The 24,585-nt window shown below is 36.5% G+C and overlaps 1 protein-coding gene and 1 long non-coding RNA gene across 6 annotated transcripts in view; one reads left to right on the top strand and one right to left on the bottom strand.

The window, feature by feature from the left end:
- The window catches only part of SPAG16 (sperm associated antigen 16), a 908,675-nt gene that overhangs the window by 846,954 nt on the left and 37,136 nt on the right, over nt 1-24,585 (top strand). The gene's annotated exons all lie outside the window — the stretch shown is intronic.
- LOC140625552 (uncharacterized) overlaps nt 11,917-24,585 on the bottom strand; it is a 34,801-nt gene continuing 22,132 nt past the window's right edge. Inside the window, exons 2-3 of the long non-coding RNA XR_012024906.1 lie at nt 13,787-13,901; nt 11,917-12,306 (exon numbers count right to left, since the gene is read on the bottom strand). This is a non-coding gene — a long non-coding RNA (uncharacterized lncRNA). The remainder of the gene's footprint in view (nt 12,307-13,786; nt 13,902-24,585) is intronic.

Here is a 24,585-nt window from a genome sequence, read left to right as displayed (position 1 = left end):
TTTCTTTTCTCTGAGAGTAATGAGGATAAGTTTTGCAAGTATTTTTGCTGCACTTTATCTTATCCTAGACCACTTGTCTCAGACCAGCCTGGAGTAGTCCATCTTGCTTTGAAACAGAGGTTCTGTTCATATCAACTTAATACCATTTTAATCAACAAACTCTAAGCCATCTTTCCCAATTTTTAGAAGTACCTACTTCACAGTTATTCTCTCTACCATTACCATCATCCTGAGCAAATTTCAAGATGGCTCACCTAAATAATTCAGTCTCTGATTCCTTGTACTCCTGTGACAAAATTCAAATCACTTTAGAAACCATTTCACATGACCACATCATGGACTTGTGTTGCTGGCTAAAATCCTTATGCCTCTTAGAATTTAAATTATGAAATTCCTCTCTCTGCCCATACAGTGTTTTAGCTTTCCAATTTTCTATCACTCTTATTCCTCTTCATCAGAAATCTTCATCAGAAGTCCTCAATACCCATATAATTCATCTTCTTCTTGGATTTACTTCTCCCATAACAGAATCTTGTGATCAATTATTTCTTCTACTGTTGTCTGGACCCTCAATATTCATGTGTTCCTGTACCATCTTCCATACCTTGTGTTGCTCTCAGGACTCCCTGAACACAAGACTGTATAGGAAAAACAGAACAGGCTTTGGAGTCTACTTGGACCCAGAAGCATCTTCTACCACCCATTAGGTTTGTGATGTTGAGAGCTTTAGCTTTCTTATTCATAAAATGAAAATAGCCTTTCTTATGGGGTTTTTGTGAAAGCTACATTATAGTAAATGATTCTGCCTCCCTTTCCATTGAAGGACTATGACCTCTTCACTTTTCAACTTTATCTCAATATTGATCCTTGGTTAACTTACTCATTCTCTATAATAATTCATTTTTCCCAAGACACCTCTGGTTCCTGATTCTCAACAGATAACATATTTTTGTTTTTGTTTTTTTTAAATCAGGAGAATATAAATAAGGTTGTGAATGCCTTCAATTTTTCTTTCAAACTTATCTGAAGAATCACCTATGCTATCTCAAGAAAGCCGTAACTCCTTTCCAAGGCCAACCACTCGATCAGTAATATTGATCTTACTGTCTTTTGCTTCCTCTGAGATACTACTCTATCAAAATTATTTCTTCTCTGGTATCATTAATCTCTCCTCTCTGGACCATTTTTTTCATTATGCCCATTAATTTTTTTCCTTTATTTTTTTTAAATAAACAATATACTTTTTCACCTTCATCTCAGTATTGGAAGTATTTTTTTTTTTTTGAAGATCAAAAATGACCTAATGATTGGTAAGCCCTAACACTTTGCTTCATCTTTATATCTGTGACTTGACTTCTTGGTAACACCTTCCTATGATGTCTATAATGCCTCCCTTGTAGTCTTTTTCCTTCTAGTTTTCTGACTACTCTTGTTTATCCATCTTTACCAGGTGGTGTTCTTTGATAAAATCTCTCCAAATTGACTTTACGTATGTCTATTTTTCAGTAAGTACACTGGTTTTTAGAAAAAGTCCCAACAGAATTTTTAAGTTCCTTCTGTTTGACCTTTCCCATCCATGCCTGAACCACCCTCAGTCTCCAACATGCTTCTTGCTTCAACTGCTTTTGCTATATATTATAAAGCTGCAGTGTTCACCCCAACATGCACTGATCTTTATTTAAAAATTTGTGGGTTTTTGCCCCCCTCCGTGGGAACTCTAACCTGCTGCATTTCTCAAGAACATGAGTTAGAACACATTGTAATACTAGAATTATGTTGTGGGAATGAATATATGATGTTCCACTTCAGTTAAGTTTTCTATGCTAGTTCCAAATTCCTTGACACTCTCAAGAGCTCTTTTGCAACTGAATATTCTAACTTCCCGGATTTCAGGCCTACCTGCCATGGTTGTTCCAAGTCACTTTAGAGCTCTGAAGGTGCTTTTATTCTATTCTAGTCATTGTCAGAGTCACAGACTAAGATGGACTGTTACTGGGGTAATTCACCATGTCTGACTGAAGGCTTCCAAAATGTAGGATAACTCTAAGGTTATAATGAAGTGGCACTAAATAAGTACTCTGTGGGGAAAATCTGTTGTTCCTATGTGAGGACAGCCTAGTCAATTATTTACCAAGCATATGCTGTGCATTAGTATCTGTTCTGTTGCAGACTGTGTGTTAGAGGTTATCTGTAAAGGTAGTCAAACCTCAAAATGTTATAATTAATATTATTGACTTACATGAATTTATTTTCCCGTAAAGATTAGAAGATTCTGATATCTGTGTGTGTATCTTGTATAGTTTGTTACTAGATCTTCCCCTCTCTTAACTTTGAGATATATCTCAGTCTCATAGGTCTCTCCTATTAGGTATCCTATTTTTTAAATAAAAGTGATCTATATAGCAGATTCATACAGCAATCAAATGTTAGTGATTCTTCACATACTGGCTTTGAAGTTAGAGATTCTTATATAAAACTCATTAGAGACCCAAGTTTCATGCTCTTTATGCTTCTTCTTTATAATAAAAATAGTATAAACAGCCTGTAGTGTGTTCTATTCCCTTTCCAAAGCCAAATGGAACAAATAGTAATCTCCGCTTTCCTTGAAACATCATAACAGTGTAACTAGTCTTGCAAATTAAACAAGATCAGACTTCTTTCCCTCAAATACACAAAAAAGTCAAGAATACAATAAAAATTTGAAATTAAAAGAATAAAAAAAATGACTTTCCTGTTTAATGTCACTTGAAATGTATCTCTGGAAATTGAAACAGAGAAAAAAGGAAGTCAATTTTTGTCAAGGATGCAAAGGTAGGTGTCAAAGCCTGCACAAAAACCCTCTTTATTTTTTTAATTCATTCATCCAGAGAAGATTACATGGATCTTATAGACTTGATCCCCAAAAGATTATAACTTAGGGCAAATAACTTTTCATTCTTCTATTTTTAGTATTTTATAATGCAATAATTCTAGACCAAGAATAAGGAAAATGGAATTTTGGCCAACTTGTAGTAGAAAATCCTAGCCCTTCCTTCGCTTTTGCTGTCCACACACCCATATCTCCATAAATGCCATGAGACTCTGTTACCCATCTGTTAAGATTAGAAATAAAACTAGTACTGAAAAAAAACTTGCATTGAAACAAATATTGAAATATATGTACTAGTGAACAACACTGCCTACATTTAGTGATCCTCTTGGAAGGACAAAGCAATATTCAAGAGAAAAGGAAAATCATGATGTATGCTTTAGGTGACTAGGTCTATGAGAAAATCAAAGATTATATCAAAGGACATAGTAAAATTATAAGAGTTTCTGATTTATGAAATTTTGGTGAGGTTAAATATCTAGGCTAAGATTTTCTTAATAACTAAAGGTAATTGCTTCAGAAAAAAATTGTTTTCAGAATAAACTACTAATACTCAAGAATTTCTTTGGGTAGTTTTATAACACCTTTAATATAATGTCTTTTTCTCACCAGCAAGGATATAAAGATGACAGGGAGGTGCTATATGCCAATGCAAACATAAAGGATTACACTTCCTTTCATGATACTATTGATTACATGAGAGGTGCTTATAAAGCAACAAAACATTATTATGAGCCATACCCTTATGATGAAGTTCAGCCTTTCAGAACTATATTAAATCTAGTGTATTTGTGTGAGACAAAAGTCAGTAAATTCTTTATTGATTTGCAAATTAGAAATATCTTAAATTGGGGATCCCTGGGTGGCGCAGCGGTTTAGCGCCTGCCTTTGGCCCAGGGCGTGATCCTGGAGACCAGGGATCGAATCCCACGTTGGGCTCCCGGTGCATGGAGCCTGCTTCTCCCTCTGCCTGTGTCTCTGCCTCTCTCTCTCTCTCTCTGTGACTATCATAAATAAATAAAAATTTAAAAAAAAAAAAGAAAAAAAAGAAATATCTTAAATTATTACACATGCAGTCCATGACTTGCAGTACTCAACTTATTATCTATGTATAGAAGTTAAGAGCAGAGGAATCTTGAAGCAAAACCCCCACTCTGAGGACAACAGCCCTTACTTTGTAACTTAAATGTATGGTAAGGGTAAGGACCGGAGTGTGGGAGGGAGAGAGATGACTGAGAATAGGAGTGTAAACTTGAAGGGAAGGGACCTCTTTCATGAAGAGGCAGAGGTGGGTAAAGCATTAACAAAAGTAAATTATGTCTTTATTTCCTGCAAATGATGAGTGAAATAAAAGAATTTCAGGTTTCACTTTAACATAGCAGTAGTTTCGTAAGTTGTGATCATAATTGAAATAATGTGAAATTGTTCATTTAGCAATATTCCTTTTGGACACCCACTATGTGCACATAACTGACCATGTTCCAGGAACATGGAAGCAAATAAACCAGATAATGTTTTTACCCTTGAGCTTTTCCGTCTACTATGAGCCAGAAAAAAGTAAAATTGGAATGTAGTAAGATGAGTGCTAAAACAGAACAATGCAAAATCAGGAACAGTTGGACACAGAACTAGAGATAGAGGCTCGTGTGCAAAGAACCTACCTGGAAATGTACCCTAAGAATTTGGATTTTATCCTATGGACACCTTATAAACACTGCCTTTCTGCTAATTATTTTAAGTGAACATCTAAACGGGTGTGCTTGGCAGCAATATAGCAGGAGAGGAATCTAGAAATGACTCTAAAAATATCCAGAATGATTTTCTTCAGATCAAATTCCAAGTAAGCCAATTTGTCCAAAATCTAGCACATGCTAAAATTAATCCTTACAATGAAATCTGATTACGTATTACACAGAACAGGAAATTTGAGAGGCTACCATTGTAAGAACACTAACCTCTGGATATTTGACAGAAAATTACAAAAAAAAAAAAAAAATCTGTTCCTACATTTAAATCGCTCACCAGCTTATTCCTCTACTCTCTCTTCTAAAATATTTGGTATCATAAAATCTTCTACCAAATAGAATGGAGCCAAGCAGAACATCAAAAACTCTAAATTTCTCAAAATGTATGCTGGAGAGGCAGCTTGCACCTGCAGACCCAAAAGCGAATGTGTTGATAATCAGGGATCCCAAACAGAGCTGCGCTAGAGTAATTTACTCAGTTAATCATTATATGGAATAGAACATTTGATTTCTGCACCAAAGTTACATTGAAGTAAATGCATACCTCACTCGATTAAGTAAAATACCACAAACAAAATCATTTCGCTCAGTGTGTGGTTCTTAGTAAGCACTCAATAAATCTAAGTTCTTTCCTTAGAGAGGGCACAGTGTCTTATATTTTTGGTGTATGTACTTCCTGGCACATGGAGAGCAAGGTCTTCATGATTAAAAATCCTGTTAGGTGACTGATGCATGTCCTGAGTATATTGTGGGAAAAGTACACCATGCTTTAAGATATTTGAAATCAAAAGCCTGCAAGATAAGCACGGTGTTAGTTTGTTAGTATAAGTTTAAACCTGGGTCTTGGAGTGCACAAGCCAGAACAGACCTTCTCTCCTTTAACCAGCGAGAGAAGTAACCTCTTCAGGCAGGTGAGTGGTGAGGATTAGGAGGACAGCAGCCTCCGTTCCCTCTCTTTCTCTAGTGTTTGCTGGCTTTTCTAGACCTTAGCTACTTTTGAAACCGAGGTTTAATTTCAGTGATTTTCTAGTGTAAATAAAAGGGTTTGAGTTTCTAAGAAATTGTGTAATTGTTAGAAAATATGTAAGTTGAAGTATCTCTGAGCTATTTTGGTTTCTCAAGAACGTTGTTAGGGAACAGTTGCCAAAAAGCAGTTGACAAAGTAGGGCAGAGATTTTTCTATTCTATTTATTTTTTTCTTACCTTGGTCTTCAATCCTCTTTCACATCCTCTCTTCATTACATGAGTCTAGAATATAGTTTTTCATGACCTATTATCTCTTCTCCTGAGTAGTTAGACTCACAACCAGCACACGAATACATGTTGACACTAATACACATGCAACCCACCAACACACACATAGGCACATATGTACTCACATCACAAGGAAAAATACAGTTTTCTATAGCACCATTCCTGAAATATTGTGGGTGATGCATGTGGTCAAGTTGTAGAAACTGGGGAAAAAAGGAGAAAGTAACCCTGGTATGCTTTGTTGTCTATCAAGACATCTATAAATTTTAGGCATATAGATTCTTATTGGGAACTATATAACAACATACCCTCTGTGGGTTTTTCCACATGCCTCAAGTGGGTATTGACCTAAATACTGGTCACCCCAGGGAGGAGAGAAACAGGGAGGAGAGTTCCTAATTTCACAAGTTAACATCTCTACGGTTGGGAGATGTTTTACAATTGCTAGTGTGTCTGCTTAATTGAAAGTTTTTTTTTTAAGATTTTATTTATTATAATTGAAAGTTCTTTCTTTCTTAGTGGTACATAGCTGTGCATCCTACAATCTCTGTGCCTTAGATTCTTCAAAATACTTTATTTTTAAAGCAGTTGCCTTATAGGTGATACATTTTTCTGTGATCTTCGGTGTTTTAAAAATGTTAAATAACAAAAGGAGAAGGAATTAAAAATAATGGAAAAAATGAAAAGAAGTGCTGTAAAAACAAAATAGAAGCCAATAATGGAGCAATTCATGGCAGAATTAAATATTATAAGATGTATTAAATGCACTATAGTTTCTTGTATACCTATCCTGTCTCTAATTAGAGTTCAGAAGATCATGATGTCTTAATTACCTCTGAATTGCTCCTGGGGTACAGCACGTTTCCTGGTAACCTAGCAAACATTGGTTGAATAAATAGATTATAAAGTGAATTAAATATATTGTGCAAAATCATCTGAACCACATTTCTCAGATTTGTTAGGTGTTTTCTCGAACTATGTCTACTTGACCTAAGGAAACCAGACCTGCAGAGATCTTTAAAAAAGAAAAAGAAGAAGATGAATAGGACCAAATTATTATTTTTTTTTAATAGGACCAAATTAGAAGTGATTAGTTTAAGACTGTCTTTTCTTGATGATGATCATGTATTTTGGTGACATCATCCTCTACCTCAGTGGCTGAAAATACCTTATTACAATCCAGCAGCCTATCCTAGCAGTTAGAAGCAAGAATCCTTCCCTATTGACGTATCTTCTTCCGCTACAACACTAAATATTTTCTAATAAGACCTCTAGACTATCTTCCCTTTTTGAAGAAGGACAATGACTTCTTCATCTTTGTAAGTAAGATGCTTAGCACAATGCCCAGCATGTGGCGTTCTCTAAATTTTGGTTAAATGATAAGACCGAACGACAAAACTTTAAAAATGTAAAACTTGATAGTGCTGGAACTTCTAGGTGGCAGATCTAGGGAAATGTAGCCATGTGGTTATGTTAAGCATGTATGGCAAGCAGAATAATGCCGCTCCTCCCCGGAAAGATAGCACCTCCTACTCTCCAGGATCTGGGGAGATGTTACCTTATAGGGTAAAAGGGTTTTTGCAGTTATGATTAAAGTAAATGTCTCAGGATTATCGTGGATTTATCCAGTGTGCCCAATAGAATTACAAAGGTCCTAGTAAGACGGGGCAGGAGAATCAGGGTCAGAAAAAGAGAGGTGATAGAAACAGAGGTTAGCAGCAGCAGGCAGCCCCTAGGAGCCAGGAAGGGCAAGAGACTGCATTCTTCACGAGAGCCTCCAGAAGAAGGGCAGCACTACTGTCCCATTCAGAATTCTAGATCTCCAGAATTTTAGAGATCAAACTAGAACAGGTAATAAATTTGTGTGTTTTATGCCACTAAGTTTGTGGTAATGTGTTAACAGCAGCACCAATAAACTAATATAGCAGGTAAATCAGGAATAATTTGGCTTCAAATAGCAGGAAACTTAACCCAAACTGGTTTAAATGGTAAGAGAGTGCACAGGTTTACATATTAGGAATTCCCGTATGAGGCAGAATGGATTGCTCCGCTGTCTCTGTGGTATCAATAGTGAGGACATTTAATTTCTTTCTGTATCTCTGCTCTGTGTTTCTGTTCTATTGGCTTCATCCTAAGACCAGTTCCGTTTTAAATTTGGGAAGGCTGCCAGTAGCAATCGAAGTTAAATGCTTCCTTGTTCATTTTTAGCATGAAAGAGCCAGGCTTCTCATAATTATCTACTTTGATAGACTTGGACTAATCAGGGCCCATCCCTGGAGCTTCCCTCAAGGGCTACCTGTGACAGGGCAGATGCTTAAACAAAATCAGAATTCTATTAGGAAAAGGAAAGAGGAGAACACATCCAGATAAGATAAGAACAATGTCCTACAAAGCATATTACAAAATCTTGTGATTAGGAGAGTGTAGGGATGAAAGTGGTTAAACAAGTTCCAGAGATGTTGCTTCTAGGAAGCGAGCTCCAGCTTTTACTTGGCAATGTTTTCCCTTGTTCTGTAGGGACAGTTGTATAATAGAAGGAGCAGCAGCAGTTAGTAAAAACTCAAGACTCATTTTGCCAGGCTTAGACTGGCAGTTAGTCTGGACTTTCTTCCACCTGGGGAATGGCAACATGCCCAGCACGTTGGCTCATCATACCACCGTCTGGCATACCTGCTGCAGGTTGCTGAACTCTGGATTAGATTGACACTAGATAGCCTCTTGTGAGTCATCCCTAAAAATGGTACATTCCCTTTGAAAACTGATATGTTCCTTTATATACATTATTGCATCAAAATCTGCTTCTTCATGTATATTTTACAAGTATCTGATATAATTCTGAGCAATTTCCTAGCCAACCAGCTCTGTAGTCAGGCAGATAGAGAAAAGAGGAGACAGAGGGGATATTAATTGAGTAGTTACAAACTATGTATCAAGCTGTTTGTACTTCGTAAAATATTTTATTTAATCTCCAACTTTCAGTGCATTATTTTCTCCAGCTTTACAAAAATTTTAGAACCACTGCAAAGCTTGTAAATGCCAGACTTGTTACTTAACCTTAATGGAGGCATTATGATTCCCAAGCCCATGTTCTTTTTGTACTGATAGGGGTCACTCCCAGAGTTGGATATCTGTGAGACTTGCCCCATTCTAACACTGTATCTATGCTTTAAGGTTAATCCCAGAACTGGTCTTGATGTCCTATTGGGAGGCTGAGAAATCTGAGAAAACTTGCCCTGTTAGAGATGAGGAAAGGTCCCCCTGGACTAGTTCTAGAAAGGAATCTAGAATGAATCTAGTTGTTGAGTGGCCCCTTTAGGTTAGCTCTACCCCAGTTATGTCTATGTGAAACCTGAGTGCAAGAATTTATTGACCACCAGCGTTGATTACGGTAATCTGGCTTTGTAGTTATGGGCATATTCTTCCTCTGTCAAAGTCCTAAGCATTAGATGATTAACATCAAAGATGGGAGAAGACTCTTCAATATCCTTGTTTCTGGGTCTTCTTTCAGAAACAATATGAAAATTGCCCCCGCCATATCGATCTACAGCTCAGGATTGCTTCGGTATCCAGGAGACAGAATATGAATGGGCCAGACTAAGTTTCCTGGGGGCAGAGAGTGAATCTTATGAACACTATTTCTCCACTTCTAAACACAGTAAACACATAATTTGTGTGTCACTGACCCACATAAATTATTGTTATCAGAAGGAATAAATGAATGAAGGGATGAACAACTCAAAACATTTTGTTAGCAAAGAGGAAGGCAAATATTAGAGGAGGATGGTAACATCATGGTGAATGGGGCTAAATTTTGTCATTATCCAACAAAAATTACAAAACATTTTGCCTTAAAGCAGATCCCAAAGTCCCACATCTATATTGATGACCTCTAAAATACTGCAGATTTCACTGTTGGTATTCATGAGGTAGAAATGAAAGATCTTTTTACCCAATAAGCATCAAATGAATTTTCAGGCTTTGCAAAATTTTAGTGTTTGAAAGCATTTCTAGTTGCTGGCAATCTTCAAGAAAATGCCTAAAACAATTTTCAGAAATGCTTCTATTGAACTCTACTGAAATTACATTTTATGTAGTCCTCTGTGATTGCTTCTGCTTTATTGTTCAAGAACTGTTAATAATGAGTGAGAGTTTTAATATTCAGAAAACAAGCAACAGAATGGGACCCAACATTCTTTTATTTTCTTTAATAAAAAAAAAAAAGTAAAGACCCTGTTAGTCAGTTTCCAGAGATAATTTATTGGCATTTACATTGTTTAATTTATTTCTAATTTATAGACAAATTGATAGGTAAAGAGGTTAAAACAGTTTGCCTTCAAAATGAGATAGCTCAGAGGTTTTCTCAGGAGCCGCAAAACATTCTTTCATGACAGTTGAGACTTGAAATCACAGAATGTAAATGATAAACCCTATAGCATATATCAGGAAACAACAGTGAGTTGAACATGGTCACCACTGTTTCCATTACTAGTTCCAGTGGATGTTTTCTGTGATGCGAAGTCAATTATTGCTTTTACTTCTACATTAGTGTAATTGGTTCTTGCTCTCCAGAGAAGAATTTATTAAGGCAATTTCAGTAACTAAAGTGAACAGGGGTTCCGATCTGCTACTGAATCTACTGGGAATGAATAATCCTATATTCCTTTAGATCCTAAGGGAATTCTTGGTATTGCTGTGTCTATAAAAACTTGCAAGGGAAAGCAGAATGGCACTTTTTTTTTTTTTTAAAGAAAATTGGTATGTTTAGTGACAACAATTTTAAGAAGCAGTACCTTTCAAAGTATTGATTATTACATGTTTTAAAGAACACTCCATGCATTCAGAGGACAGTTCAAGGGAATGTACAGAGCATGTGCCATTTTAAATAGTTTTTAAATTCCTAGTCGCTGTTAGGAAAATGCATGCCAAAGCTAAATTTTCAACAGTTCCTGCATCAAACCAGAGCTTTGGTAACTTAGCAAAATCAAGAGGGGCTTTTCTTTTGGGAAAGTTATTCCAAGTATGAAAGAGTGATGATGTCTTTCCATGTGGGCAAATTCTTCATACATCAAGTGTGCGATATGGAGAAGCATAATTCCCAAAGAATGGTTGCTTTTATTTTCGCCAACATTTTTCATTTTGAGTAAAATATTTTCAGAATGCCTAAGAGCTGTCATTATTTGAATATGGAGCTGGAACATCACATTTACAGCATATTTGGCAAATTTGGAATGTAGAAATCCAAAACCTCAATGAAGTTATTGATGCATCCTCCATACCTTCTGATGTTGAAAGAAGCCAGATGCTATGGGTGAAGCTAGATCAGGAGTCCTCAGGTGAGGGAGAGTACCTGCATCTGTACCATCTCCTAGTGGGACAAGGGTTGCTATAGTTTTTCTGGCCTTTTGAGAACCCAGATTCAAAGCAGTAGGCAATTTGTTACTCCATACAAGCTAAACAAACAAACCACTCTATTAGACGTCCATGCAGACATACTAAAGGCTGGAACAATCCTTTAATTCAGGTGAGGACAGGTAGTTCTGCCTCTATTATCTGGATTGTTGCCTTAACTCTCAGCTTTGCTTTGAAAACTAGACCTCACTTTGCATCCTCAGAGCAATATTAATTCAGAACTGACTTGGATTTGTTCCTTGGGCAAAAGGTTAAGTGATCCATAAATTTATTTCCCCGTAGATTTGGAAAAAGAAAAGTAAATATCACAGTGATTTGTTAGCCAGGTTTTGCAGCAACAGAATCATTGAATATCCCTCCTGCCGCCAAGGTCCATGCCATGTGGTGAATAGAAAATAATTAAAATATTTATGGCCCACCCACATGAATGATGCCAATGACCAGAAAGATCAAATCCTCAAAGAAATATAATTAATAAGGAATGGTTCTAACCTGTTTCATGTTTGACCAAGAATTAAATTCCATTACAAATGTGCAAAGAAGCATAATTTATCTCTGCAAAATGGCTTTTTGTTAATATAACTTCACTGTGAAAAAATGCTCAGTATCTCTAAACAAAAACATATTTGTTTCAAAATAGAACCTACATTTTTCATGACCTAACCTTAGATTTTGTGGTTCCCTTTCCAGTGACTCAATATTATTATAATAAGTACCTTTATGACTCATGGCAGGTGCTCCTCTGTGCATCAGATTTTGTGACTGTAGGTAATAGCCTTTAGCCTTAAACACTCTCATGGAGGAGGGGGTGCTCAAAATAATAGTGATGGAGAGATTATCAGATATGACACCATCCTCTCTTGATAACGATAGCTCCGGTCTATGCACTCCCTGGAAGTTTTTATATTGAATTTTATCGTTTTCTAAATGAAGAGTACTGCCATCATGTCCCTTTGTCTCCTAGTAATTGTTCAATATGCAGTCAGAGATCAGGTGTATTCCTCTGGAAGTTGTGAAAAGATGTGCCAGCTATAAAAAGTCATAAAGTAGAGAAAGGACCCATGAGATCAACTTGTTTGACCTTCTGCCTCTTTAAACATGACAACTGCTAAGATCTTCCATAAGAGAGTCCTGGGTGTAAAGAGTACTGGTGAAAGCCAAAGACTGGCCCTGAGATCCCCACCTCTGTGTGTTTGCTCATCCTGAAGCCTCTACCCTACCTTAGTTCCCTTTCCTCACTTTCCTACCATGTAACATGTAACTCCATTCCATCAGCAAATCTTTTATTGAGCACAATACCCATGTGCTTGTCCCTGGTAATGGAAAGATGAACAAAACATATTCTCAACCTTCACAGAACTTACAGTTGAGTGGGGGAGGATAGGCCCTATTTAAGATTATCACAAATAACTATTTAAGTAGTTACATGTTGTATGGTGCTGTGAAGAGGTACAGGTACTATGGTGGCATGTAAGAAGGTGTTCTAGACCTTGTCTAAGAGCTCCAAGGTGGCTCCCCAAAGAAGAGAATGCTTAGACTAGACTTTGAGGGAAACTCATATAATGAAGAAAAGGAGGTGCTCTGAGGAAAGAACATTCCGATCAGAACCGAATTTTTGAAGATTGGGAAGCAGGAGCTGGGTAAAGTAAATGGAAGGGAGATTATGCAAATCATAAGGCAAATGAGTAGCTATCAAAATTCACTCTATTGTGTGACATTTGTTTAAAGAGAGATAAGAGGAAGATGCTGGGAGACCAGAGTGAAAGCTGTTGCACTAGTTCATGCATGAAGCAAAACTTCCATCAATCTCTGTTGATAAAACAGTTTAGCCCACCCACCTGGTATCACTGACCTATTTCTCCTCTACTCCAGGCGATTAATACATATTTAAGATACCAGATCTAGAACTTCTAAAAACAGCCTCATTAATTTGAATGACCTATTAACCTATCCCAAGACCATCTCAGAGCACCTCAATTTAAAATCAAGTCTCAGTTCTTTCATGAACATATTAAGAGGAACAAAATTAAAAGCATTATGAAAATATAATATACTTTGGCTTCCCTTGATTATGACCACAAATTTGAGTTGCCTCAAAGCACCTGCTCTTCACCAAGGCATGAGAGCTACCTGAACTGTATTTGTTATGTTTTTTTCTCAAATAATTTTCATTTTATACATCAGTTCTCCTCTTCCACGTAAATAATACTGGTGTTTGTTAGCATTTCTCTGTGACACACCAGGTTATACAAGTTAAATTGGACAATATGCATGTAGCTCTATGACTGTTTCTCGGATATGATCCTGCACACAGGAAACTGCTGGTATTCAGTGTGGTGACATATTTCTACAAAAGAGAAAGGTTAGAATAATTTTCTTCCCCACAACTGCTATCTCTACTTCCCCCCTCCTTATCCCACTTACAATATGTGTAAATGTCTTAAGTAATCTTGGATGCCCTCCTGGTAAACACTGTGCATTCCTCTCCAGGCAGAAGGTAGGTACTTACATGCCATTGGCAGAACGTGTTCTCCAGGCAGGAAAACTTTTTCATCTCTTCAATTTATGCAGTAGGCCGCCAAACATGCCATCTGCTGATCTGGTTTCCAAAGCATATGCTGCTTCTTCGATCGGCAACGTTGAAGACCATGTAAAAGAAGCTCTATTTAGGAGAGAGTTACTGAAGCATATACAATCCAGTCACTTCTGTGCGTTCAAAAGTCTATTCGTGGGTCAAGTCCTCATACTTGGAACACGTTAGATTTGCCTTTTGCAGAATTGCTGTCACTAAGTTCCATTTTCATTTAATTCTTTTGACATAGACAACCAGAGACAGCTATAGAAACTTCATGATTATGTTTGCCTTCAAATAGTACTGAAAATGCTCTAGAACATTAATAGCTATCAGATATCAAGCACTCGTGATATACCAGGCACTCACAGATTTCATTGTTTTCATTGGGCAGCGTAACCAGTAGTTCAGAGTCTGGCTCTAGAGCCAAGCCACCAGGGTTCAAATTCTGACTCCATCACTCACCCTTCTATGCTCTTTGGTAACTTCTCTAACTTCTTAGTGCCTCATTTGTATATTGGCACAGAAGGTAGTCCCCTACGTTGAAGTGTTGTGAGGATTAAATGACTTAGTAAAGTACTTAGATGAGTTTGTAACACATATTAAGCATTATGTAAGTCTTACTTAGTAGTATCTCCTTTAAACCACACAAAATCCCCGTTTAATATACGAAGAAACTGAGACACAGAGAGCTTAAGTAGCTATCAGCCAGGCACTCTAACTCTAAGAAGCTAAGATTATAGTCTCTATTTTTTATATATACTCAAAAAAAAGTGTTTAGACTTTTTAAAAATTAAAACTATAAGCTTATTTTTAGACTCAACAACCAGCAAGCATAGATCCAAATTTGAAGTTCAGTAATGAAGACCTCGTGATGAATTTTCTGGTTGCCATTTGCAAGTTCTCTCTTTTCATGATCATGAATTTCCATTAATATTTCAATTTAGCTCTTAAATTATCTGTACCGTTTGTTAATAACCACCTTATGTTCCAAAAAAGGGAAAAGTTATGACTATTGGGTTTTTTTGGTTACACTCTGTAGAGGAAAAAGTCAACTAAATATGGAAAACAAAGTTCATCCAGTAGAGAAATTTTGTTCCAACACGGACCACCGAGGAAAGAAAATAAAAGGACACAGTATAAGAATATAAACTGGAGAGAACTATTTGCCTTTGAGCAGCTGCCAAACTTCTCAATCCCAGCTCCTCACGGTCATAGACAGACACCCTACACTCCAAACCCAATTAATTTAACTTTTCCAAAAGTTAAATTCCTTCCCACCGCTATGCCTTTTTATGTACCACTTCCTTCTACTCAAAATGTTCTCTATCCCCTCTTTTTTTTTTTTTTTCCCTTCAACTTCTTTTTATTTTTAAAGATTGGGCTCAAATATCATATCCTCTGTGAAGCAAGCATTGTCTGACACCCTTAGGTAATTAACACCTCTCCCTCTTTTTTGTGTTTTCAAGATGCCATATACATAATACTATTACAAGATTCTTTGATTCACTTGCGTATTCTTTTCCCCAGTCTTATTGAAATATAAGTGACTTACAGCACTGCATTAGTTTAAGGTGTACAGCAAAATGACTTACATACATTGTGAAGTGGTTACCACGGTAAGCTTAGTTAACTTTCATCATCTCAAAAAAGTTTTTTTCCTTGTGATGAGAACTCTTAGGATTTACTTTCTTAGTAAATATAGCTCGCAAAAAATATTAACTATAGTCATCATGTTGTATAATATATCCCCAGCACTTACCCGATAACTGGAAGTTTGTACCTTTTGACTTCACTGAATTCCAATTCCAAACCCCTTCTCTACCCAACCTGTGCTTCTGATAACCACCAATCTGCTCTTGATCTTTTAACAAATATTCTCTGAGGCCTGCTATCTGACATTCTGCGTTGAACTGGAATTAGCACGCAAATGTTATTTTAAAATCGGTGCCCAGGACGCCTGGGTGGCTCAGTGGTTGAGCATCTGCCTTCCGCTCAGCTCGTGATCCTGGGGTCCTGGGATCGGGTCCGCATCAGGCCCCCGCAGGGAGTCTGCTTCTCCCTCTGTGTCTCTGCCCCTCTCTCTCTCTCTGTCTCTCATTAATAATTTTTGAAATATTTTTTAAATGATAGATAAATAAAATTGGGGCCCTGTTTGAGTAATTCTTAAGAATTGTTACTTGATTTGTTAATATAAAAGCACATCTAATATCATGCTTCTAAAATACATTTTTATAAATATGCATAAAAATAATTTAAATAAATTAGAAGCTGACTACAAAGTCATGGGATAATTTTATTTGGCTAACTCTTTATTTCAACATTCAGGCAAATTTGAGAACTTGCTTTGTTCCCATATTTGCTCTTCTAATCCAGGAGCATGGAGTGTCTTTCCATTTCTTCGTGTCTTCCTCAATTTCTTTCCTAAATTATTCTCTAGTTTTCAGATCCTTTACTTCTTTAGTTAGGCTTATTCCTAGGCATCTTATGGGGGTTTGGTGCAATTATAAATGGGACAGATTCCTTGACTTCTCTTTCTGCTGCTTCATTATTAGTGCATAGAAATGCAGCTGGCTTCTGTGCATTGGTTTTATGTCTGACTTTGCTGAATTCCTATATCAGTTCCAGCAATTTTCTGGTGGAGACTTTGGAGTTTTCTATGTAGAGTATTATGTTATCTATGAAGAGTGAAAATTTAACTTCTTTGCTGATTTGGATGCCTTTTTTTTCTTTTTGTTGTCTGATTGATTGCTGAGGCTAGGACTTCCAGTACTATGTTGAATAAGGTGAGAGTGGACATCCCTGTGATGTTCCTGATGTTCCAGGAAAAGCTCTCCACTTTTTGCCATACAGAATGATATTAGCTGTGGGTCTTTGGTATATGACTTTTATGATAAGGTATATTCTATGTTGTGGAGGGTTATTATCAAGAAAGGATACTAACTATATTTTATCAAATGCTTTTTTCTGCATCTATTGAGAAGATCATATAGTTCTTATTCTTTCATTTATTAATGTGGTATATCACATTGATTTTGCAGTTGTTAAACCACCCCTGCAGCCCAGGAATAAATCCCATCTAGTTGCGGTGAATAATCCTCTTCATGTACTGTTGGATCCTATTAGCTAGTATCTTGGTGAGAATTTTTACATGCATGTTCATTAGGGATATTGGTCTGTAATTCTCCTTTTTTAGTGGAGTCTTTGTCTGGTTTTGGGATCAAGGTAATGCTAGCTTCGTAGAAGGAGTTTGAAGTTTTTTCTTCCCATTTCTATTTTTTGGAACAGTTTCAGAAGAATAGATGTTATTTAAATGTTTGGTAGACTTCCCCCGAGAAGCCATCTAGCCTTGGACTCTTTTTTGTTGGGAGATTTTTGATTACTGATTCAATTTCTTTGCTGGTTTTCCATTTCTCCCTGATTCAGTTTTGGTAGTTTATATGTTTCTAGAAATGTATCCATTTCTCCCAGATTGCCTAATCTGTTGGCTTATAATTGCTCTTAATATTCTAATTGTTTGTATTTCTTTGGTGTTGGTTGTTATCTCTCCTCTTTCAGTCATGATTTTATTTATTTGGGTCCTTTCTATTCTCTTTTTTATAAGTCTGGCTAGGGGTTTATCAATCTTGTTAATTTTTTCAAAGAATCAGCTGATCTTTTATTTCTATATAATTTTTAAAAAATATTTTATTTATTCATGAAAGACACACAGAGAGAGGCAGCAACATAGGCAGAGGAAGAAGCAGGCTCCCTGTGGGGAGCCTGATGCAGATTCAGTCCCAGGACCCCAGGATCATGCCCTGAGCCAAAGGCAGACACTCAACCACTGAGTCACCTAGGTGCCTCTGATTTCTAGGTCATTGATCTCTAATCCTTATTATTTCTGTTCACTTGCTGGATTTAGGCTTTATTTGCTGTACTGTTTTTAGCTCCTTCAGGTGTAAGGTTAGGTTGTGTATTTGAAACTTTTCTTCTTAAGGAAGGCCTGTATTGCTATATACTTCCCTCTTATGACCACATTTCCTACATCCCAAAGGTTTTAGACTATCATGTTTTCATTTTCATCTGCTTCCATATATTTTTTAATTATTCTTTAATTTCCTGGTTGGCCCATTCATTCTTTTGTAGGATATTCTTTAACCTCAATGGATTTGTGGTCCTTCCAAACCTCTTCTTGAGGTTGACTTCAAGTTTCATTATCATTGTGGTCTGAAAATACCTATGGTATGATCTCAGTCATTTTGTACTGGCTAAGACCTGATTCATAGCTTAGTATGTGATCTATTCTGTAGAATGTTCCATGTGCACATGTGTATTCTGCTTTAGGATAAAATGCTCTTAGTATGTGATCTATTCTGTAGAATGTTCCATGTGCACATGTGTATTCTGCTTTAGGATAAAATGCTCTGAATATATATCTGTTAAGTCCATCTGGTCCAGTGTGTCATTGAAAGTCCTTGTTTCCTTGTTGATCTGCTTAGAGGATCTGTCCATTGCTGTGAGTGGGGTTTTAAAGTCCCTTACTATTATTGTATTATTATAATGAGTTTCTTTAATTCTGTTATTACTTGGTTTATTTATTTGGCTGCTCCCAAGTTAAATGCATGAATATTTACAATTATTAGATCTTCTTGTTGTATAGACCCTTTTATTATGATATAGTGTCCTTCTTCATTTCTTATTACAGTCTTTGGTTTAAAATCTAGTTGTCTGATACAAGGATTGCCAGTCCAGCTTTCTTTTGATGCCCATTAGCATGATAAATGGTTCTCCACCCCCTCACTTTCAGTCTAGAGGCCTATTTGGGTCTAAAATGCTTTTGTTAAACAACATATTGATTTTTGTTTAATCCATTCTGATTTCCCCATGTCTTTTGTTTGGATCATTTAGTCCATTTACATTCAGAGTAATTGTTGAAAGATACAAATTTAGTGCTGTGGTGTTACCTATAAAGTAGCTGTTCCTGTAGATTATCTCAGGTCCTTTCTTTACTACTTTTGGGCATAAAGGATTCCATTTAATATCTAATATTTCTTGCAGGACTGGTTTAGCATTCACAAATTCCTTTAGTTTTTGTTTGTCCTGGAAACTTTCTCTCTCCTTCTATTCTGAATGACAGCATTGCTGGAAAAAGTATTCTTGACTGCATATTTTTTCCATTTAGCATGTTGAATATATCATTTCGGTCCCCTCTGGCCTGCAAGGTCTCTGGGGACTGGTCTGCTGCCAGCCTTATGTGTCTATCCTTATAGGTTAAGGACCTCTTGTCATGAGCTGCTTTCAGGATTTTCTCTTTATCTCTGAAATTTGCAAGTTTATTATGTATCAAAGTGTTGACCTATATTTATTGATTTTTGAGGAGGGGGTTCTCTGTGCTTCCTGAACTTGAATGCCTGTTTCCTTCCCTTAGGCTAGGGAAGTTCTCAGCTAAAATAAAACTACTGCCCCTTTTTCCCACTCATTTTCTGGGACTCCTATATTATGGATTTTATTTCACTTTATGGAATCACTTAGTTCTCTAAGTCTACCTACATAATATAATAGTTTTTTCCCCTCTTTTCAGCTTCTTCTTTTTCTGTCCTCTTTTCATCTTCTATATCACTGATGCACTCTTCTGATTCATTCATCTCATTTTATGGCCTCCACTTGGGACTGCATTTCAGTAACAGCATTTTTAATTTTGGTCTAACTAGATATTAGTTCTTTTATCTCTACAGTAAGGGATTCTCTAGTATTTTCTATACTTTTTTCAAGCCCAGCAAGTATCTTTATAATCACTATATTAAATTCTAGTTCAGATATTACTTATATCTGTAGTGATTAAATCCCTGGCAGTGAGTACTAACTCCTATTCTTTATTTTGGGGTGAATTTCTCCATCTCATCATTAAAACAAAAGCAATAGCAACAGGAAAAACACCAGATCCTGGTTGTGTTTTGGTGTACTAGTCAAAAAGAAGTTAGATCTCAAAATAAGAAAGGATATATATGTATATCATATATATGTATAAATATATATGCATGTATATAAATACATTTATGCATATATATAAATTAAATACAATGAAAAGAAACAAAAAATTAAAGTGTATATAAAATGCATATATATTTTTTAAAATGAGAAAATAACTGAAAAAATAATAAAAGACTAAAGAATAAAAATACAAAGAATGCTACTTATTGTTTTCCCCAAGAGCTAAAGCTTTGCAGCCCTCTCTGATGGGTAAACTCAGTGTGACGGGGTTATTGGTACTGAGTTGTCCTGATGCACTGATGAACTTGTCCTAGTGGAAACGGGCCTCCAGTGCAGGAGGCAGTGGCTCCAGACTCCACTAGGTGGAGCTGTTTTGCTCCCAGAACTAAACATTTGCACCCCGGCTCTTCAGGGAGCCTTCACAGAAAAGCAGGCAATTACTCTTGTCTCCCTCACTTTGTCAGGACTCTGTTCACTCAGCCTGTGACCAAGTGTGTTTGATCTCAGGCATGTGACTGCATTTCAAAACCCCCAATTTTAGTTGCTTTACAGACCCTTGCTATTCCCATGGTGTGTGTGTGTGTTGGGGGGGGGTCTTGCCAACTTCTGATTTTTGCTGGATCCTTCCCAGGAAAGCAGTGGCACACCCATGCACCGCAATTCACAGTTTATGACAACACAGAGCAGAAAACTGGCACCTAGGCTCACTGTTCTCAGCTGGCTTCCCCACTCCTATGCCTGGGAACTCCGCCACACTTGGGCACCCCTCTTCTTGTGACCCCAGGGATCCTGGGGTCCCACTGTCACACCACCCCTCTCCCCCACCTGAGCACCTTTAAGCCAGGGACAGTCCCCCCACTGTAGCAGACTTCTAAAAGTTCTGACTTTGCTCTCCTCTGCTTATAATACTGTAATAGGAGCCTCCCCGAGTAGGCTCCCTCAGCTACATCCACTGGACTCAGGTCTCCACACCACCCACGTTCCAAACACTGGTTGCTCTTCTACTTGTACACTTGTACACTTGCAGCATTCATTTCCTCAGATTTCCAGTTGATCTCTCAGGTGTTCAGAATGACTTGAACTGTCTAGTTGTATTTGAGGGACGAGACACACCGAGGGTCCCCCCTACTCCTCCACCATCTTTGATGTAAGGTGGTATCTTAGTGTGGTTTTGATTTGCATTTCCATGAAGATTAGTGTTGTTGAACATCTTTCCGCACGTTTCTTGGCCATCTGTATGTCTACTTAGGTATGTTGCCTAATTTTAATGAAATTATTTGTCCTTTGATGTTGAGTTGCATGAATTCTTTATGCATTTTGGATATTAACTCCTTACCAAATAGATCATTGGCAAATATTTTCTTTTAGTAGAATGCCTTTTCGTTTTGTTGGCTCCCTTCACTGTGCATTTTTTTTTTTAATTTTGATTGCTATAGTCTCAATTGTTTATTTTTGCTTTTCTTACCCTTGGCCTGGGGAGACCTATACAGAAAAATATTGCCAAGGCTGATATCCATGAATGTACTATGCTTTCTTTTAGGAATATTATGGTTTTAGGTCTCACATTTAGGTATTTGATGACCATTTTACTTCTCTTTTATCAACTTAGGAGACTTTTACTTATTTTTCTTGGCTGATTGCTATAGCTAGGACTTCAGTACTATGTTGAATAAATGTCTTGAGAGTGGGCATTCTTGTCTTGTTCCTGAACTTGAATATGATGTTAGCTGTGGGTTTTTATATATGGCCTTTATTACGTTAAGGTAGGTTTGCCCATATCTACTTTGTTAACATGCATTATGACATAAACTCTTAAGTTTTGTCAAATGTTCTTTCTACAAATATTGAAATAATTATATAATTTGTATCCTTCATTTTGTTAGTGCAGTGTATCACAAAGACTTTGTATTTATTGAATCATCCTTACATCTCTGGAATAAATCCCACTTGATCTTGTTTAGCGATCTTTCTGATGTATTTTTTTTTTAATTTGGTTTGCTAATATTTTGTTGAGGATTTTTCCATCTGTTTTCTTTCTTTCTTTCTTTCTTCTTTCTTGTAATGTCTTGTTTTGATATCTGTGTAATCTGGCCTCTTAATAAAGTTGGAAGTGTTCCTTCCTTTTCAAGTTTTTGGAAGAGTTTGGAGAGGATAGTTACTATTTTTTAAATGTTTGATAGAATTCATTTGTGAAGACATCTTGTCCTTGACTTTTGAGACTTATTTTTTATTTTTTTTTAAGATTTTATTTATTTGTGAGAGAGAGAGAGAGCACAGAAGGATATTCCAATATGCATGGAATATCTTTTTCTGTCCTTTCACTTTCTAGAAGTGACTTTAAGTCTGATGTGAGTTTCTGGTAGACAGCATAGAGATGGTTCTTTTATAAAATAATAATTTAAGCTGCTATTTGAAAAAATTCTAAAAAATCTGTTCACTCTATATCTTGATTGGAGCATTTAGTCCATTTACATGTAATTAGTAATTGATATGTACTGAGCTGAGCAGGGAGCAGGATGGGGGCTTGATCCCAGGACCCTGAGATATCCATGCCAAAGCCAGAAGCTTAACTAACTGAGCCTCCCTGGTGCCCTCTTAGAAATCTTTTTTAATTACCATTGATTTTGTTATGAGTCTATTCAAATTTTCTATTTCTTTTAGATTCAATCTTATATGTTCCTAGGAATTTATCCATTTGGTCTAGGTTGTCTAGCATGTTAGCATATAATTTTTATACCACTTTTGTAAGATTGATTTATTCATGAGAGATACAGAGAGAGGGAGAGAGAGAGGCAGAGACATAAATGGAGGGAGAAGCCGACTCCCTGCAGGAATCCAATGTGGGACTCGATCCCAGAACTCCAGGATCGTGCCCTGAGCTGGATGGAGACGCTCAACCATGGAGCCACCCAGGTGTCCCTATACTACTCTCTTATAATCATATATTTTTCTGTGTAGGTTGTAACTTCTCTCACATTTCTGATATTGTTTATTTGAATCCTCACTCTTTTCTTCTTGATTGGCAAAGCCTTATCAATTTTATCTTTCAAAGAATTAGCTCTTAGTTTTAAAGTCTTCATTTATTTCTTCTCTGATCTTTATTATTTCCTTCCTTCTACTAACTTTGGGCTTTGTTCTTTTTCTAGTTCCTTTAAGTGTAGGGCTAGATTGAGATTTTTCTTGTTTCGTGTTTTGTTTTTGAGGTAGGCCCATATCACCATAAACTTCCCTGTCATAACTGCTTTTGCTCTGTCCCAAAGAATTTGAAACATAGTGTATTTCTTCTTTGATTTCTTCATTGACCTATTGGTTGCTTAGTAACATTCTGTTTAGCTCCATGCAGGCAAAAATTGTTCCTTTTAGTTCTTTCCTTATAATGGTTTCTAGTTTCATATGATTATGGTCAGAAAATATGCTTGATATGATTTCAGTCTTATCAAATTTATCGAAATCTGTATTGCGGCTTAAGTTATGATCTATCCTGGAGAATGTTCCATGTGACCTTGAAAAGAATCTGTATTCTGCTGGCTTAGGGTGTACTCTTCTCTATATATTTTTTATGTCCACCAGGTCTGTTGTGTCATTCCAAGCCACTGTTTCCTTATTAGGTCTGGATAATATATCTAGTAATGTAAGTGGGATGTTAAAATCTGCTATATTATTGTCAATTTCTCTCTTTGTGTCTGTTAATATTTACTTTATACATTTAGGTGCATTTTTTAAAGATTGAATTTAAATAAAAAATTAACATACTATATTATGAGGTAGAATTTAGTGATTCACCAGTTGCATGCAACACCCAGCACTCATTGCTTCAAGTGCCCTCCTTAATGTCCATCACCCACCTATCCCATCCCTCTCTCACCTCCCTGCCAGCAATCCTCTGTTTCCTGCAGTTAAGAGTCCTCTTATGATTGGCCTCCTCTCTGTTTTTGTCTTATTTTATTTTTCTTTCTCTTCCTCTATGTTCATCTGCTTTGTTTCTTAAATTCCTGCATATGAGTGAGATCATATGGTATTTGTCTTTCTCTGATTTAGGTGCTTTTATGTTGGGTGCATAGATATTCATAACTGTTATGTCCTCCTGTTGTATTAATCCCTTTATTACTCTGTAATGCCCTTCTTTGTCTCTTTTTACAGTCTTTCTAAGTCTATTTTGTCTGATGCAAGTATTGCTACCCCCAGTGTTTTGTTTTGTTTTGTTTTGTTGTTTCAATATGCATGGAATATCTTTTTCTGTCCTTTCACTTTCTATAAGTGACTTTAAGTCTGATGTGAGTCTCTGGTAGACAGCATAGAGATGGTTCTTTTATAAAATAATAATTTAAGCTGCTATTTGAAAAAATTCTAAAAAATCTGTTCACTCTATATCTTGATTGGAGCATTTAGTCCATTTACATGTAATTAGTAATTGATATGTACTTATTACCATTTTGTTAATTGTTGTCCGGTAGTTTTTGTAGTTCTTCTGTTCCTTCCCAATTCTCTTGCTCTTCATTAGTAGCTTGGTGACTTTTAGTGTTATGCTTAGACTCTTTCTCTTTTTCTGTGTATCTATGTAAATTTTTGGTTTGTAATTATCATAAGGTTCATATATACCATCCTGTTTATATGGCAGTCTATTTTAATGGTCAAATTTTTTTTCTTCCAAGTTTTTATATTCCAGTTAGTTAACATACAGTGTAGTATTAGTTTTGGGAGTAGAATTTACTGCTTCATCACTTACATACCACACCCAGTGCTCATCACAAAATGTACCCTCC

This window comes from Canis lupus, chromosome 36 (genome assembly GCF_048164855.1).
Source record: "Canis lupus baileyi chromosome 36, mCanLup2.hap1, whole genome shotgun sequence".
Lineage (NCBI taxonomy): Eukaryota > Metazoa > Chordata > Mammalia > Carnivora > Canidae > Canis > Canis lupus.
This window is presented reverse-complemented; position numbering and strand designations above follow the sequence as displayed.